Source organism: Sciurus carolinensis, chromosome 7, assembly GCF_902686445.1.
Source record: "Sciurus carolinensis chromosome 7, mSciCar1.2, whole genome shotgun sequence".
In the NCBI taxonomy this organism is placed as follows: domain Eukaryota; kingdom Metazoa; phylum Chordata; class Mammalia; order Rodentia; family Sciuridae; genus Sciurus; species Sciurus carolinensis.
The window spans coordinates 101,189,004-101,206,399 of NC_062219.1; the positions used below are offsets into that span (position 1 = coordinate 101,189,004).

A 17,396-nucleotide genomic window follows, 5' to 3' on the forward strand; every position below is an offset into this window, starting at 1 on the left:
TCTCTACTAAATACTTCTTATGTGTATAAAAATATACTAAATATGTTAAAAGCACACACACACACACAAAAATAAACCTGTCTTCCAGGAATTTACTAATTAGCTGAGGTGGGTGGCAAAATATACACAAAAAACTGTTAGTTATCTTCTTAAAGTCATTTATTGCTAAAAACCAAAATGAACATGCATTCATATTAATTGATTAATTAATGCTTATATTCAATGCTTTAAAAATAAACGCAAGTAGAGATAAATATGGAATACAGGAGATATGAATAGCCCTGTGCTAGAGGAAGGTTTCAACTCAACCAAGAGCTATGAGTAAGAGTATGATCAGGTGACAGGAATAAACATTTTCATTCCATGTAAGGCTAAAAATATAAGCAACAGCACAGAACAGAAATGAGCATATACATTAAGAAATCGGGGAAATCTGGTATGCTGAATAGGTTTCGTTTACTAGGAGTAGGAGATGAAGTTTAACAGATAAGATGGAGACAAGTATAGAGGGACCAGGAGATCTTTTGAGTCATCAAAACTTACTTTGCAAACAATTAGTCTGGCAGTAGCTGGGGAGTGGAGCAGTCACTTAGCTCAAGAGTCAGTGTTCAAACACACAGTGAGGAAGTAACACAAATATTCAAGAGATGGTTTAAATGAAAAAAATAAACAAACAAACAAACAAACAAAAAACAAACCTGAAATATAGTGACTAAACAGTGTACAGGTAGGAAATTTAGAACATCAAAGGTAAATCAGAGATTTAGAAATAAAAATCTTCCTATCCAAACTCATGCTCAATCCCATACAATGCTCACAAAATGCTTTTCATTCAATCATTCACTCAGGACTGCACCCTGTGAGATACTGGAGCAGATGTTATCTCAGACAGATAAGGGACTTCTCAATCTTTTGAAGTCATGATTACCATTGTGGGGTTCAAACAAGATATAACTCCATTATGTACTACAAGCACTGAAAAGTTGATTTGACAAAAATCAGCAGAAACAGGCTGTCCTCCAAGGGCAAGAGAAGGAATACCTTGCTCATCTGTTAGTGTGCAAGCTCTGGTATAGAAAGACAATTTTTCTTTTTATTACCTAATTAAAATTAATTTAATCTATTGACATGCACCAGGGACACATGCTGACACATGTATGGGTTTCTCCATCATTATAGGAGGTGCTAGCTTGTTCCAAACCTCATTTCATTCAAGTTCAGTGGTTTTCCACAGGGGAGACTTACCCCAGTGGATAATATCTGGAGATATTTTAAAATATAAATCTTGCAGGGAGGGGCACGACTGGCATCTATTGGACCAGGAATGATGCTGAACATAGTATGATGCACAGGACAGACACCCACAATTAGGAATTATCTGGCCCAAAATATTAACACTGTCAATGATGAGGGCTTATCACATTGCTCACTTCACACACATGTGCTATGGTGTTCTTCAAAGGCTCATGTGCTGGAAGCGTGGTCCCAGATACAACAGTACTGTGAAGTGTTGGGGTCTGTAGGAGGTGAGGCCTGGGGTAGGTAATTAGAGCACAGAGGCACTACCCTAATGAATGGATTGATGTCTTCCTCCAGAGACTGGGTTACTTCTCTTGAGACTGGACTACATGTCATGGGAGTGAGTTATTTTTGTGGAATTGAATCAATTACCAGGAGAGAGCATTGTTATAAGGTAGGTCAGACCCCCCTCTGCCTCTCTCTCACATAGGCTCCTTCCATACACACTCACTTCTTCCTCTTTCCACTGCATCATGAAATGACACAGCATGAGGCCCTCAGCAGAAGCAGGCACTAATGCCATGCTCTTGGACCTTCCAAACTGTGAGCTAAATAACCTCTTTTCTTAATAAAATAGCAATTTGGGGTATTTTGTGATAGCAATAGAAAATGGACTAAGACAACCTGATATCATACTGATTCATAATATTTCCAACATTCATTGAAGTTCTCTTTTGTACATAATGCTCACTTTTAACAAAGTTCATGATCATCTTACAAAATCAATCCATATGCTTACTGATCTTCCTAAGATTTAGTAAGGTGCGGTTTTCCTTTGATAATGCCATCCCATACTGGGGAAAAATGTGGTTATATAAAAAAAAAATCACATCTATTATTTGTAATTATTTAAAATGGTAGGCAACTACTGGTCATTCATTTTTTAAAAATCCAAGTTTTCTGAGCATTATTTCTTAACTTCTGTATTTTAGTTTTATTATTTCCCGTAATATGTAATGTTAAATGCCTGTTATCTATATGGAAGTTAAAATGCATACAATGCTTTAAATATAGTTTTAATTTATGAACTTTACTTACGTAAATAAATAGTTTGCAACTATAAAAAAATGCATTCTTGAACTATGTATAAAATCAAACAGTCAATGCAGGTGCCATGCAGAAAAACACAATATAGGAAAAACATAGCAACTATGAGCAATAAGTTAAGACATTATGTATAAAACTTAAGAAATAAACACACTTGGTATTGGTCCTGTGGGTAACAATGTAGACATACCCCTTTACCACAGAGCTGTTTATAAGAGATTCTTGTGAAGAAAACTTCTTCAAACTAATTTTAACAGAGAACAAGAAAGAACAGCAGTTGCAAACTTTCACTGAAAATTTACAAGGCTTATTAAGGACAAAATTAGGTGTGGCTTCAAATTTAGAAAAATAAAGTATCATTTTATTAATACCTATTAAAAATCATAGGTCAGAAATATATTTTCTATTAACATAGAGTTAATGACTAGAGAAAAATAATATAAAAATATAATAAATAATAAAAAATAACATCTCCCTAGGATAAAATGTTGAGCAGACCACTGGGCTAACTCTACTAATAAAGTGATTCATTCTGGTAAGTCAGAGTCGGGGGGAGAAAACCCTAAAAACATTATAAATTGAATTTGATACAGAATTTTTAGGGTCACTTTTGGCAAGTAGAAATTCCAAAACTACATTCTGTAAATATAAATGATATAGAATAAATCATAGAAAAAATATACATCTCAATTCAATTCATGAACTGCTCTGAAAAACACTTTGGCAATTTCATTTATAAAATAAATGTGAAACTCCACAAACATTATAGCAATATCATTCTTAGGACTCATTAAAACTTCTCTTTCTGAAAAACTTATCCATGGATATTCATAGAAACTCTATTTGTAACAGCAAAAACCTAGAAACAAGTTAGACATCTCTCAACCAGTGCATATTAAACAGTGGTATATCCATACTGTAACATACCACTCAGGAATAAAACAGCTGCTGATCTGTGCAACAACCTGGATTAACCTAGATTAACCTCCAGAGGTATAGTGATCAAAGATAAACAACAATAACAAAAAGCACAAATCCCTAAAGGTTATATGTTACATGCTCCATTCTTGCAATCACATTAAGTACAGAATAGAGATCAGATTAGTGGTTGCCAAGGAAGAAGGAAGGGCTATGGTGGGAGAAAGGTATACAGGGCTACCAAAGGACCACAAGAGCATTTTTGTTGCATTTTCTTGACAGTACCAATGCAAATAAACTGGCTGGGATACAGTATTACCATTTTGCAAGATGGTAACAGAATAAAGAATAAAAGGAATCTTTCAGTATTATCTCTCTCAACTGTGAATCTACAATTATCTCAAAATAAAAAATTTAGCCAGGCACAGTGGTGGCACAGGCTTATAATCCCAGCAGCTCAGGAGACTGAGGCAGGAGGATCAAGAGTTCAAAGCAAACCTCAGCAAAACCAAGGGCTAAATAACTCAGTGAGACCCTGTCTCTAAATAAAATACAAAATAGGGCTGGGGAGTGGCTCAGTGGTCAAATGCCCCTGTGTTCAATTCCCCAATACCTGCCCCCCAAAAAAGTTTACATAAAATATCATATTAATACCCAACTTCACAAAGCTTGGGGGTGGGGAGAGAGAGAGAGAGAGAGAGAGACAGACAGACAGACACAAAATGACTAGCAGAGAGGATGACAGTTTATCTATAGGATGTCAGATCCAAACCCTGCTTCACCAGTTACCATGAAGCTCTCGGATAAAATACCTACTTCAACAAGTCTCAGTTTGGGGATAAGGAGGAAGAGTAACAGTCTTCACCTCATTGGATCATTTTATAGGATAAATGAAGAAATACAGTTCAGGTGCTTAGCATTTGATATTACTATTATGTGGTTATAACTATTTTACATTTTCACAATCTGTTACATTATAATTACTATAAAGATAAAACACTTTCACAATGTTGTAGTACAACTGCTTTGAAAATAGAAATGTTTGATCAGAAGAGTTTTTTAAGATAAAAAGAGGTAAAATTTTTGTGTGTGTCATACCCTTAGTAATGGCATATAATTTGAAATTATTTCATCATCTGCAAAAGCAATAAAACAAAACTAGTGGCAAGTTTTTTGTTTGTGGTTGCTGTTATTGTTGTTTGTTTGTTTGTTTAGTTTCTGGTTTGAGAAGATACACTGAAAAGACTTCTGAAATAATAGGTTAGTGGAAAAATCCTCCAAAAAGAAGCTACAACTTTCTTGAATCACAAATAGCCTGAGGCAGGTCTTTGAAAACAATGGTGAAAAGGATCAAAAAGGTGCTAATACTGTTGCAGTCCCTTCCCCAACCTATCTAGGCTTTTTCTCTTCTACTACTGAATAGTATTAAGGATTCTGAATTGTGTCCTCCAGCAAGAAGCATTGAAGTCCTTTACTACCTGTGACACTGACCTTATTTGGGAACAAGGTCTTTACAAATAAAATCAAGCTAAGAAGAAGTTACAATAAACTAGGAAAAGCACTTCAAATAAGAAAGAAGTCACTTTCATACCAATATAATTCTAGGGTTTGTCTACATTGGATGTCATTCAATACGTTTGCCATTCCTAAGCTAAACTCTAGGAATTTCTGGTATCACATGGAAAAGTTCCCAAATAAATGCTCAAGACATTAAAACATAATCACTCACTGCCATTTGGAAGTAGATATTGAGGTAGGCCCTCATTTAGTATGCTTGGTGTCTTTATAAAGAGAGAAGAGGAGGTATACAGGAAGAAATCAAGAGACTACACAGGCAGACTGGAAAGCCTAAGATGGCCAGCAACCAGAGATAAGACAAAGGCACAGGTTCTCCCCAGTGTTTCAAAGAACCTACTGTGGAATATGTCTTGGTGCCCTTATTTTTAAATCTTAATTAAAAAAAAAAAAACCAGTAAATATTAAATTTGTTATCTAGAAAATATTTTAAATACTTTTTCTACATTATAAAATTCCTGGGATTATTTCTCTAAGTTAAATGAATATTTTGCAATCATTGAAACATTATCAAAAAATTCTTGAATCAGTCTTGTTTTGGATAATTAATTTTATGTTGTATATCAAAATACCCACCCATAGAAAGTGAGGAAACATATCATAAAGCATTGCTTCAAAACATCTATCTTATAAAATCATAATCTATGGCCCAGAACAGTTAAAAGTCATAGATCTCTTTTATTTTCAATTTTTTAGCTGCCAAGATAGTGTTTGTCTTCAAATTTGATTACCAGAAATTTAAGATGACAATTAAAACATGAAAGAAGTTACAATTAAATTAAAAATTTACAGTAATACCCTAGCTGTCAAGTACTAATTGATATCTAATTTTGACATTCAAACTCATTAAGAGTCTAAGCGGGCTTTATAATAACATGCATGAGAAAATGGCCCCAAAGCATAGATGATAGTCATCCTTCAACAGGCTGAGGAATACATGACTATATGGCACACTGTCATGGGGTGCTATGTACAAACATCTGCATGGTTGGGTCACCAGCAGAATCCCTCATCTTATCAAGTTCACAAAAAGGCCAAATCGATATTCCTCCAATTCATTTTACAAATCCCAAGTGGAAATTCCATTTGCCTAAAACTTCTTGTTTCTTAATTTCTTTGATTTTTTTAATTATAGAGTATGGATAGCAATATCACTTTTATAATAAATATAATTCCAGGGTTTGTCTATATTGACTGTCATTCAATACACTTGCCGTCCCTAAGTTAAACTCAAGGAATTTCTGGTATCAAATGCAAATGGTCTCAAATAAATGTTAATGACATTAAAATATAATCATTCCTATGTCATTTGGAAGCACATACTGAGCAATTCCTATAAACAGATTCATGAGAAAAACTGTTTAGTGGGAAAGTCTATGTTGAATGGTCAAATTATAGAGGATTTCTCAATGCATGGTTTAAAGTGCAAGTGAAGGTAAGGTAAATTACTCTTTCACTAACATCTAAATTATTCTTGAATTACATTTTATCATAATATCAGCCTTCCAGAAGTAAGAGTGAACAGGACACAGGCATCTTGATGGAACGGCATCTTGTGCTGTGCTAGTGTGTGCCATTCTTGGTCTAAGCTTGAGCAATATGGATAATAATTGTTTGGATGAATAAATGGAAATGCACTGGTAAATTTGTGGAAAAATGCATATTTCTTATATGTCAGAATAATCAAAATGATATTAACATAGATAATAAACAAACATAAACAGCATTAAGTTGAACTATAATAAATTTAAAGGCTTGAATTTACATCAGAAGTTAACTATCTAAGTACAGAATTATGCAGGTATGGAGCCCATTATGTCATGGCATTGAGAAATCAAAATGTTTAATGCAGAGGGAACACTAAGAGAGATGCATTAGAGTAGTCTTCAATTAGGAAGCGGAGAGTAGATTTTAAGGACCCAATGACAAATTGCAGATTGGCTCAGTGGCATTATGGCTTTTGGCTTCTATTTTGCCATTTACTGATTGTAAACACTCTCGGTTCTGTTATATAAAGGCTCTAAGTCTCAGGTTCATCATCAAGAAAATGGGTAAAGTAATAATATTGACCTCAGGGGTTTCTATGGGTACTAAATGAGATGTAACTCCTCAACTTTACATTTGTCATTTAAAAAATGTAAAAATGTTGTTAGTTATTAATCCAAGACAGTTTTATTGAATAAAAAAATCCCCTGTTATACTCTTGCTCAAAAATGCTAAGATGTTATTTATTTCGTATGCTAAAAAAAAAAAAACTGTGATGTTCACCAAACTTCAGTTGGAGGTGAGAAGGTAATTAGGGGGTGTGACAACAAACTGCCCACTAACCCTATTCCCAAATTTTTCTAAGTTGGCTTTCAAAGTTCATCTTCTTTTTTTTTTTCTTTTTTTTTTTGCATTTTATGAAAAATATTTAATTAGTGGAACAATGGGCTGAAAAAAAAAAAAAAGAAGAGGAAACACTGTAAATTAAAGATTTACAAATGAGTAACATAATGGCCCATCCTGGGTAAGAATTCAGGTCAGATAACTGTTATTCAGAGCTCTTCCCATAATCCCAACTTCATAGTAGGGTCTAGTTCCCTCTCTATTATCAGGGTGTAAACCCTGAAGCTGCTCAGTGGCGGGGCTAAGCCTTCTTAGGCTATTCCCTTCTCCAGGGTCACACTGTGCTCAGCCTCAACTGGCCATGTGATCGAAATAGACCCAGCAAGTCAATGTGTTCCTAATCCAGAAGTGCCAGCTATACATTTGTTTGTTTGTTTTTGAAGTTAACTAAACAACTTTATGCACACCACGTTCAAATCATAAAAACCAAGAATAGCTGGGTGCAGTGGTGCACACCTGTAATCCTAGCATCTTGGGAAGCTGAGGCAGGAGGATGTAAAATTCAAAGCCAGCTTCAGCAACTTAGCAAGACCCTGTCTCTAAATAAAATATAAAAAAGAGTTAGGGATGTGGCTCAGTGGTTAAGCACCCCTGAGTTCAATCCCCAGTATCAAAAAAAAATAATAACAATAATAATTAAAAAAACAAAAAATAAATAAAAAACAAGAATGCCAAGGCTGCTCTACTGGTTTTACTAGCATGTAGAAATGCTTGTTACAATGCTGTGTGTTTAATAAGGAGGCTACAATACTATAAAAGAGCAAAATTATAATGGGAGAAAATTAATCTAAAAAGGAAAATACATGCACACAGAAAATGAGGGTGGTTCTCTTTGAATGGTGGTTCTACAGGAGACTTTGTAAAGCTCCTTTTTCACTTTTCTATATTTAACACATATTTATCAATGAATTTGCATTAGTTTGCAAAGGGGAAAAAAAGAACATTTTAAAAAGTACCTGAATAGTTAATTTTGACTTTAGAACACTCTCCTCTCTTTATGCATTAAATTGATGGTAATTGGTGATTTGAAACCTTAAGTGAAAGGCAGCTTAATACTCTTACAGAGTAGCACACAAACACATGCAAAATACCCAGAAATTAAAGCTATTTGAGTAAGGACAATAAAAGAAAAAAAGTGAACCAGATGCACTTAATTAGGATTTCGTAAATAGCTGACACAGTGTCCACCCAACCTTCAGGGGTTGTGCTGAAGCAACTGTAAGGAGCTGCTACAGCAATCCACAGCTCATGTCATCAATCCTCGGCCTTTATTTAGATGCACCATTTACTCTCCTCACTAGACTAGACTGAGTCTGGGAGGGCAGTGATTGTGTCTATTTAGCACAATTCTAAATGTCTACCACATAATTGTTAAGTGATAAGCTAAGAGTACTGCCTTAATAACTCAAGGTAACAGATGAGAGTGGATTAAAGTATGGTAGCTAGAAAATGTTGAAGCATCCATTTAAAAAAATCAAAATATCTGAACTTTTTAGGATTTAAGCACATATTCATTAAATGGAGGTTAGTGTTTTGGAAATAAGACATGCTATCCATTTATTGAAGGCTTTTGAAAGAATAATTAGAAACACACTGAGTACTGCAAAAGCAATTCCATAAATTGATAGATCTATATTAAAAAAATAATAATTTCAAATGAGAACTCTGTTAAAAGAACAGAGATATCAAGTATCTTTGGGGAATTCCCCTGAAAATTGGTTATTTTTAATTTATTAATTATGTTAAAATCATTCCACAGTCTCTATACATCTAAATTAATCATAATGAAATAAGGTTCTAATTCTTATTTTTTCAACAAGGAGAAGTGATACAAATTAGCTGTGAAGCATGACTCATTTTTCTTGTGCTTCTGGTGTTGGTTTTATTTTTACATATACTTATTTCAATAGGAAGCAAGGATTAGTTGGGTGTTTAATAATGATTATGGAAGTCTGATGTATCATTAAGGTGAAATTAGAGTGAACTCTATTCCAGAGCAGCCCCTGGGAAGTTGACAAGACTATATTTTACGACTTGACAAAATAGAGCAGTGTGGAGTTTAACTTTATCTAATAAATCATCCAGCTATGAACCCAGATTCTGACTTCAAAAAGAATATATTATCTTATCTCTCCACTCTAAAAATAGGAAAACTTGCAACAGGATGATGTCTTTTTCTTAAAAACACTACCAGGTGAGGAAGTGATTTTTACATGGTGACTACTATTAGTGCCAATGATGTCTGAAATTATTGTTGAGATAGTCTGAGTGCTGGGGTCTTTGAAAGGCTAAGAATTTCCCACAAATATCAAGAAAGTGTTAATTTTCTCATTGTCAGGGTTTGGATATGGGAACCCTACTCCTCTCAGTCTTTACTCTTCCCCAGAAGGGTCTCCTCCAGTCTTAGATCCGTGAATAACTCACAAATCTCCAGACCCAGCTGGTCCCCTAAGCTTTAGACCCACATATCCAGCTGGTTTATGGACACTTCCCTAGATATCAAGAGGGTTTCCTTATTTACATTTAACACCCCCAGTTAATCCCCACCCCAGGATCTTCCCACCAGTGTTTCCATTTGCCTGGAATGCTCCCTATTTTCATTCCTTTCTGACCTCCCAAGATTACTTCTGTCATCCCCTTAGAGAGGTCTTCCAGCCTACCCATTTTAAAGAGCACTCACCCTCACTGTGGTGCTTACTCCCCTCACCCCACTTAATTTAACCGACAATCTTCCCATGTGAAATAATGAAGGTATTTATTGCAGTTGCTTGAATTACCTCACTAGAATGGAAGCTCCTTCCTTAAAGCTGCAATTGCTTGGTGCATTCTAATTTATCAGTGCCCTCTCACTGCCATCTTGATAAGGCCTGTTCTCTCACAGGGCAAGTATGTTCAGTTCTGCCTTCGGCATGTACTTATAAAGCAGAGGTTACCAGGGATCTGTCTTTTTTGCCTTGCCTCTCCTCCTCCTCACTTCACAACACCCATCCACAGTTTCCCAAATGCCATAGGAAGTAGGGTTAAGGATCTTTCAACTTCAGTTTCAGAACCTTAGTAGAATTAATTGCAGATATATTTAGACAAAAATACCCCAGGCAACAGGCACCCCATGGAGTTAAATGTTAAACATGTGCACTCTTGTCCCACCTTTTGAATCTATTTAAGAAAATAACAAAGTCATTCTTGGTACATGTTGACATTTGTAGAACAAATGCTATAGGAAAACATAATAAATATAGACTCCAATATGAACTCTTAAAATGGTTTTCCACTTTTAACAAGAGCAGTGTGCCTCACCTATGAAAAAGTAAATGTATAAATAACAAAAATATATTTTGCTTCCTTATGCTGGGAATATCCATTAAAAGTCAACGTGTTATACATTTGTAGTGACAGAAAAGTACTCTACTAAAATAACTTTTAAAACAAACAATTCTGTGGAAAATGTATAGGTGGAAACAAATTTATGTAATTAGAATGCCAAAAAAAATACTAAATTTTACAATATAATCTAGTCTTGGACTTTTGTTTTAACTTCAGTAAAGAGGTATATAAATAATCAGAATATCTAAAACAACTCCAGTGTCTACCATTCTTTATTAGGCATTTCCCTCAGGGCTCCCTCTTAATCAAGTTTGCAGAAACAGCTGTCAAAACTGAAATAAAGTGTTTTTATTTCTCCACAGAAATTCCCAACAAAAATTCTGACTGGGAACTAGTCCACTCTTGTCCAATCTTTCATTCTTTTATGAATAATCTTCACTGGCTCCTCTCATTTGTTTATACAGTCCTTGCACACATGGAAATCAATAGATACAGAACAAATAAATTCATCTTTTAAAAGTACAAAATGTTGCTGGATTTGTATTAATGTATTTCTGGGGCTTGTGGATTATGCTGAACAGCAATCTGGGAGCCTGAGAGTGGGGCTACCCTGGGAGACTGGAAGGTAATGCTAAAACAAATCTGACCTTTATGGGACTCTGGTCACAGATGCCTAAACCACACCTAAACCAGAAAGTGTACCTGGCAGCTCCTCTGTTTCACTTTCATTTGTCCTCAAGCCCTGTGTCAGTGTTACAGTGAGGGAGAAGGAGACAGCTTGACCACACAGTACTGTACTGGTTACTTTCTGCTCCACACATTTTACCTGTGTTTATGTTACCTGTGTTTATGTGTGCGAGTGTGTAAATCTTGCTTTTTTTTATTCCTTTGCTGCTCAAAGCTCAAGCTGATTTCAAAGGCAGGCCTCTTCTCTTCGTATTTCAATTTAGCTTACCCCAAAGACATGTGGCTAGTGCTTCTCAGTTCTTATCACATTACATATTATTATATGAAAACCCCCCTTGGCACTCTTCCCATGGTGTCATGATTGATTATGTCATCTAAATCAATCAGCCTTTGCTTCGGTTTTAACAATCCACCATACAAATCAAGACACTTACTCGTTCAAAATGTACACAAAATAAACTGAATTATTTGGGGGAGAATGGCATCACTATGCTATTACATTAAAATAAAAATATTGATTAGTTTCTGTAACTCAGTCAATGATTTTATCAAGTCATGTATATGTGATACATCCACACACACCTATTTAGCATGCTCAAGGGCCCCTGTCTCAACTTTCTGGAATCACATTTTGGATTCAATGACCTTAGAGAGGTTTTACTCTTTTTCTGAAATTTATTATTTGAAGTCTTCTACCTATAAGATTTAACATGATAAATGGGAGTAATTTTACTCTATAAACAAAATTTCAGTTTAAAGACCCTATATTCATAAGGGCTCTAAGTCATGTCTCTGAGAGCAAACCTAAGGTGACTGACTTTTCAGATAATATATAGGGATCTGAATGTACATGAATTGGCTTACTATTGCTTAAATCAGTGCTTCTGTAATAAAGCACCTTCTATATCACTTTCAATGTATATGGACTTTGATTTTTTGCTTGACATGAACAGACAGAAATTATAGACATACACTGTAATTGTAATTTCCTTCACAACTCTTTTCCTGCTGACCCTTTTTTAAAATAAAGGTTAAACTGTATGTACAAGTGTCCTTGTACTCATTTCTTTTGACCTTTGAACAGCCTGGACTTTTCTACATACACACTGAAACTCAGAATGGCTTTCTTTTGATAATTCCTGTGTTTAATCCATCAATTATCAAACATTTCTACTTACTGCACACTGGGACTGTCAGCTTATCATGGCCTTTCAATAATATCATTTTCCCCTAATTTACACATTTACTTGAATATAATAATATAAATTGAACTTATAATTTCCAGGAAAATGGAAAAATTGAAGTCCTGACTTTACAGATGTTTATCTCTTAAGTTGAATATAACTGAAGCAAAGATGGAACACACTGAACATGTTCAAAGAAGCAGATCTTTAGTTTTCACTAGATGATCATTGTATACATGTTCTATTGTGAAAGAAAGGAATAATTCTTAAATATATAAAATGCTAGAAGGGTGTTACTGAATATTGTATTTACTATCCAAAGTATAATTGTCATTTCATTGATAATATATTTTAGCTACTAAGGAATAAAATCCCCCATGTAACATGTTCATTATCTGACTTTCTATTGTTTGAGTTTTATAGATTTCAGAAACATATAGTGTTTTAAGGTAGAACTTTGCTCATAGAGACAGAAATAAAGATCTATAAATAAATAGGTGAACAGAGAAATAGACAAAGATGTAGGGAATGGGAGAGAAGGAAAAAGAAATGAAAGAGTAGGAAAAAAAAACAAAAAATGAAAAGGAAAGCAAGAGAGGAAATAAAAGAGAAGCATAAGTGTGGTACAGGGAGGAGAAGGAATAAAGTGGGGCTAGATAGGAAGCAAGGGCAAGAATGAAAAAAAATTCACAGGGGGACACTGTCAATTGTTACTCTAAAAACAACTTGGCTAGTCTGCACCATTCTCTAGCAAATAATTCAGAAGTTATGCTATTTGAGGAAAATACAATTCTTTTAAAACATCAGGAAACAGCTGCTCAATGAGTCAGATGAGACCAAGTATTTGGAGCAACGTGCTGTTAAGAATTAAAGCCATCATTGCTTGCACATGTTTATAAATGACAGTCCCGACAAACATCCCCTGTTGAATGATTCTATCTCAGCCATTGGGATGGAAGATGTGGCTCTTTAGTGTAGTGAAAACTGCCTTTTCTGCCCCCAGTGAATAATGATTATACAATCAGAGAAGCAGTCTAATGTTAAATAGAGAACTAAAACCCTTTGAAATGAAAATATGACAATAGATAAGGAAATAATGAACTTCCCAATGATACTGTGGGGAGCCCTTAGTTAACATTATGTTATGGTACCCTCAGTAAGAAGTGATCACACAGAATTTCAGAGCGAGTGGGAGAACAGAGCTACGGTATACTCCAAATCTTTCACAATGACAGTGGAAAACCCGAGAGACCGATAGAAGTATTTTGTCCAAAATCATGACTAACCCATATCTGCTAATATCCAATTTCTCAAATGATTAATAAGTATACATACCACAGGATAGGACCTTTGGAGAATATGAAGGAAATGATAAATCAGAGAATCTGATGCATTCATTTCTATGCATATTTATAATTATTTTAAAGTCTATAAATTGGGATATTCTTGAGATCCAGGAACAGAATCTTATCAGCTTCCAATCCCCTGTGGGAAACACACTGCTTGGCATATAATGGTGAATAACTCTGTTTAATGAATAACTGTTTAATGAATTCAACTGTTTAATACATAAAAGAACACAAGTTACAGCAGTTAGATATCATCACTGCAACGCTTTTGTACAAACTCTTTAAAATAGGTTCCAGCCAGTAAGACAGAAATTACACTTTACCCTATACCAGTATGCATGAGAGACAGATTATTACTACTTTACTACAGTGATGGGGAGTCCACGTAAAATAGATACATAGTTCAAAATATAAATTGCATGCACCCATAGGGTGTGTCTGATTCCACTTAGGAAGACAGTGCAAAAATAAAACAAAATACAAATTGTGTAGTAATTAGATGTTCCCAGAGGAAAAGTTTCCCCCATCATCCATGATCATGTAATTCAAGAACTTCCCAATACAGAAGTGCCCACGGATATCCCTTATAGTTAAATTATCCTCTAACCCAAATCATTGTCCACAGCATCAAACCAATAAAAACATCTTTGACTTTCACAATCCCCCACCTCTACTTCCATCTCCACACACATTCTTTCTCCTGGGGTCTCCCACTCTCAGCAGACTACAGCACTCAGCTTGCCAATGACTGGCAGTGCCCACCCTCCTGGGCATACTGCTCTACCCTGTGTTCTGGGATGCCTCAATACAGTGCCCATGCCTGCCAGTCTACCTCAATAGGAAGGAAGTTCCCTCTGAAGGCTCTAACACATTTTCTCTGAGAAATGTTAGCGGCTTCGGTTTTGATAGCGCTTAAGTGCTATTTGAACAAAATTTTATCCATAGCATCCTTAAAGCTGGCTCTACTCAGAACTGTTTCCAAGAGGAGGAATGTATTCTGGTTTTCAAATGGTAAGTTCACCAACAAAGTTCTAAAACATACCCCACTTTCAGAGTATAAATTAAGTGACCACAAGAACATTTAGAATTAACAATAAAATTGTGTTTAACAGACCTGAATTGTGAAACATCCCTGAGACACATTTTGCAAAGGGACAAACATGCGAACTTACCTAACTAGCTAGACAAGGACAACTTGTAATTTTACAAATAATTAGTTAAATTAAGCTAAGTGGAGCCTTTTTAAAACGTATCCTCCAACCAGATTTGTTTTAGAAAAGATCTGTTTCACTGGGATCAGTTTCACCACAAAATTCTGCAGAGGCAACTATACAACAATTTTACACCCTGGAAACCTTGCACTGTTTAGTGTAATTTAATGGAACACTAGTTCAGTTGCTGCAGGGTAAGACTTGGTCAAGAAAATACTCAATGAAAGAACCTCCACTGTAAACTGTGAGGGGATGTGGTAGCAGGAAGGCATATAATAGAATAAAATTAATTAATCCACCCCAAAGTTAGTCAGTTATAAAGTAATAAACTCAAAAGCATAATCACAAAAGACATCACTGAGTCAGCACCAGAGGTGTGGTTTGTCTCCATCTACGCAATCCCTTTTAGCAATTGTTCAATTGGTGATGCTTCCCACAATAAATTCTGAGCATCTGTGGTCAAGAGCCTGCCAGCTTTAAAGGCAGGTTCCACCCATTCCCTCAGGCAAGCTCTGCAGGGTGCAGCCAACACCCTTAATGGATGTACACACCACGTGTGCCCTAACCCCAAAAGTAAGGGAGTGGAAACAGCCATCTCAAAGTGTGGGGACTTCTACATTCTGGGAACTATATAGGAAGAAAGAAAACAAACAGAAAAGACCTTCCTACCCTTCTGTTTCATCCTGTTTCACATCATACTCCTTCTTTAGTCATTTTGAAAAACCAAAATACCGAGCTCTCTCTTCTAAGTTCCTTTCATCACCTGTCCCCTTTCCCATTGCTTGTCAGCACTGATTCAGCATCAGTCATAGATTTCCTTGGGGCCCTTGTGCTTGTTGGGATGAGAAAGGGAAAGAAGGGAGGTGCCTGCCAGTAAGGAGGGAAGATATTTAGCAAGGAGAATTTGGAAATGAGCTGTTGGGCTTTATAATCTAGCTCTGACTGGTTTCCAGGACCATGTCTTTCTTCTTTTTTTTTTTTTTTTTTTTTTTTTTTTTGGTGTTCTGGTCACTTGAGTTCTCATCTACACTTCTGGGTCAGAGACACAAAAACCTACAACCTTATCATTCCAAGAATGGTCAACATGCTGACCAGCGCTCCACAACTCCCAGTATCTTCCCTATAAAGCACTATTGTCTCTTCACATACCCATGATTCCAAGTAACTAACACAGGCACATTCTCTGCCTCCTTATACACTGTATACAGGAAACAACGCACAGAAAAGGCGAAAGCCTCCAAGAACCTCTCCAGGATCAAACGTCTGTAGTCACTCTCCTCTTAAGATCACCAACCTATAGAAGCGGTTCTTAGTATGGTGTGGTTTGTCTCCATGTACATAATCTGCGCAATCTCTTTTAGCAATTCTTCAATTGGTGATGAACGGACAGCTCTCAAGAATCACCTGGAGAACTAGTCCAGGACCCAGACCCCGACACAGGCCAACTCAAGTGTTGAAAGTACAGAACTCTACCATGCTGTGGAGAGAAATGGGATCTTACGCAAATAGGAGATTTTGTGTTGGAAAAACTTTGTCTTCCTTTTCAAGTTCTGCTCTGCACTAGAGATCTAAAGAACACCCACACGGTTCTACAACTCAAGCGCCCCATTTTTCACCCCCGTGCCCTCAATTTTCCCACTGCCACCCTCTATTTCCTTGCACAAGGTTCTTCCCGGACCCTCCCTTCCCATTTCCTCTCCCGGGGTTCCTCTAGCAGAAGAGGAAACGAAGCCTGCGTCCACGGTGGGCGGCGCCTGTCCTTGAAGACCCGAACCTACTGCGCCTGAGACAACTTTTCAAACTTCCCAACTCGATCCACCCACACGGTATTGAAAGCAAAGTAGAAAAGACAGAAGAAACCAAGCTCTGCACCCTAACGAATTACCAATCCCGCGCACGCTTCCCAGAGGGAGGCCTCTTTCCCTTCCCTCTGGCCTGGCAGGCAGAGCCGAGTCCCAGGGCACCCCCAGCCAGAGCCCGCCAGCCTCCCGCCCCCGAGGGCCGCGGCGGAGCGCGGGCCCCACTTACCGCCAGGAGCGTCCTGAGCCGCGCGCAGCCGCGCTTGCCGCAACGCGCCCGCCGCCGCCGAAGGTTCGCCTCCCAGGAAGCGGCGAGGGCCGGGGAGGGGCGGGCAGGGGGAGTTACCTGCGAGCGTCAGGTCGGTGGAGGGAAGCTTATTCCGGCCGGGACCGCGCCTCCTGGGGATAGGTGCGGAGCTGAGACGGGGCGGGTGTGGAGACGGGTTGCAACAAGTCCGAAGTCTTGTCACACCACAGCCTGAACAGTCAGAAAGCGCTTCGGAACCTGTCTGAACTCAAAAACCCAATCCTCTACCCCGAAATAAAAAAGTCTTATTTTCCTGCTCGCCCCGGGGCTGCGAGGCCATTGCAAGTCCCGACACCTGGGCTGAGGCA

General features: G+C 37.1%; 1 protein-coding gene across 2 annotated transcripts in view; it reads right to left on the reverse strand.

Annotated features, from left to right (window-relative positions):
- Fam83b (family with sequence similarity 83 member B) overlaps nt 1-17,165 on the reverse strand; it is an 80,019-nt gene extending 62,854 nt beyond the window's left edge. The window contains exon 1 of one of the 2 annotated variants that reach the window (XM_047559749.1): nt 17,011-17,165. The gene's annotated coding sequence lies outside the window, so the exon portion shown is untranslated. The remainder of the gene's footprint in view (nt 1-17,010) is intronic. The other variant, XM_047559750.1, reaches the window with a different exon arrangement.
- Nucleotides 17,166-17,396: the final 231 nt, after the last annotated feature.